The sequence below is a fragment of the Apium graveolens genome, chromosome 10 (genome assembly GCF_009905375.1).
Source record: "Apium graveolens cultivar Ventura chromosome 10, ASM990537v1, whole genome shotgun sequence".
Taxonomy (NCBI): domain Eukaryota; kingdom Viridiplantae; phylum Streptophyta; class Magnoliopsida; order Apiales; family Apiaceae; genus Apium; species Apium graveolens.
This window is the reverse complement of record NC_133656.1, coordinates 85,138,207-85,140,508: the sequence shown is the minus strand read 5'-3', so window position 1 is coordinate 85,140,508 and position 2,302 is coordinate 85,138,207. Positions and strand designations below refer to the sequence as shown.

General features: G+C 39.3%; 1 non-coding gene across 1 annotated transcript; it reads right to left on the bottom strand.

Moving 5' to 3' along the window:
- Nucleotides 1-1,826: 1,826 nt before the first annotated feature.
- Nucleotides 1,827-1,933, bottom strand: LOC141694141 (small nucleolar RNA R71). Its single transcript, XR_012563469.1, has one exon. It is a non-coding gene; the product is annotated as a small nucleolar RNA R71 (small nucleolar RNA).
- Between the last annotated feature and the right edge of the window lie 369 nt (nt 1,934-2,302).

Sequence of the window (2,302 nt, the reverse complement as noted above, 5' to 3'; positions counted from 1 at the left end):
AAATGCTGAGCGGCCGCGCAGGGTCGGGGAAAAGGATAAATTATTTTAGACTTCTACTTCTGTTTGGCTTCCAACTTCTATGTAATCTGAGTTTTATGGGACTATTATATAAGTGGATTTGAGACGTTTTCATAGAGAATATGAAGGAGATTATGTTTTAGATTGTGTTTTGCGCAATAAGCGAAGGAGATAAGGAAGAAGACCGATTTAGCACACCGCAACGAAGAGGAAGCATATATTCTTCTGATTCTTGTTTCGTTGTAACGTTGGATGCTAGTTTTCTTGCTTTGACTTATTTACTCTTGTGACGTACTCTGTTTTAATATAATTAGTTTAGTTATTATTTTCTTGTGTTGTTTATCATGATTTCATATGAACCCATGATGGCGATAAGTTCTATTATGGGCTAATCGTGATCATGGGGTTGCAACGGATTTATTATGAAATTCTTTAGTTAATTGTTTAATACTTTAGTGTGTGATGATTGCATGATATCTAGTATTGGTTGTGCGTATTCGTCTTATGTGTGTCGCGAACATATAAGATAGGGTGTTAATCTCTTGTGAAGCGACGGTGGATCTTGAGATTTAGAACTTGCCATGCTAGCATAGGTTCATGTACGTTGTGCATGATTAGTGGGTAACTCTAACAGTTTTATTTGCCCTATGTAATCAAAAGGAATAACTTGTGCTTAAATCGTTGTGTTGTCAATTTCTGTAGATATATAGGAACTCAACATAATTGATGATTATTCAACTTCTATCTTAATTGTGGATGCTTCGTAGAATGGTATTAGTACAATGAAAGTTGGCTTTTATCAGTTTCGTGTTATTCGATTAATATCATCACTGTCACATGCTAAAGGTAATAACAATGGCTATAGAAGGAATTAATAATGAAGTTGTAATCTCATGAGTGTTTTATTATTGATAAATTGAAGTGTTAGTTAAGTGGTTAATTAAGTAGTTAATTATAGTTAATATTTAATCAACAATTTTAAGTGTTATCTTAACATTGAGAAGTAATCATACATTGGTGAGTGAGTTTAATTAGACAATAACTTAGTCCGAGTCTCTGAGGGAACGAACTAGAAAGTATTCTATATTACTTGCGAACGCGTATACTTGCGTGAATATTAGTGCGTGATTTCGCCCTAACAAGTTTTTGGCGCCGCTGCCGGGGAACTCGGCGTATTTGTTTAGTTTATGTACATACCATCATTGGTCATTAGGACTCAGTGATTAGGACGTAGTAGTTAATTACTCTTTTCGGTTGTGTTTCAGGTACTTTAGCAAGCGTTTATGCAAACTCGTTCTCGTGCTCGCAAGAGGACCTTGGATACAGCTGAGGAGAAAGACGAAGTTCTTGATACTCCGGAGAAGTTAGATTTTGAGGATTCGGATTCAGGAACTGAGCAGAAAGAACCAGTAAACATGGGATATCGTATTGTTCAAGCTGATCCAGCTCTTATGGATTTTTCTCGGCCTAAAATTGATGACATTCAGTCAAGCATCCTTCATCCGGCTATTCAAGCTAACACCTTTGAAATCAAGCCGGGCACTATTCAGATGGTGCAGAATTCTGTTTCTTTTGGAGGAGCGGCAACTGAAGACCCCAACATGCACATAAGGAATTTTGTCGAGATCTGCAGCACTTTTAAGTATAATGGCGTGACTGATGAGGCTATCAAGTTGAGGCTTTTCCCATTCTCACTGAGGGATAAGGCTAAAGACTGGTTACATTCTGAACCAGCTGGGTCCATCACTACGTGGCAAGATCTTGCGCAAAAGTTTCTGGTGAAGTTTTATCCAATGGCAAAGACTGCTGCTATGAGGAGTGCTCTTACTCAGTTTGCGCAGCAACCTACAGAATCTATGTGCGAGGCTTGGGAACGCTACAAGGAAATGTTGAGAAAATGTCCACATCATGGAATGCCGGATTGGATGGTAATCACTGGTTTTTATAATGGTTTGGGGGCCCAATCTCGGCCCATGCTCGATGCAACAGCTGGAGGCGCCTTATGGGCTAAAAGCTATACTGAGGCGTATAATCTTATCGAGACGATGGATGCAAATGAGCATCAAAACCCAACTCAGAGGATGACGTCAGGCAAGGTAGCAGGTATTCTGGAAGTTGATGCAGCCACCGCTATTGCAGCCCAGCTCCAAGCGCTATCAATGAAGGTTGATTCTTTGGCTACGTATGGAGTTAATCAAATAGGTATGGTTTGTGAGCTTTGTGCAGGTTCTCATGCTACGGATCAGTGTTCTCTTGTCAACGAATCTGTTCAGTATGTGAATAA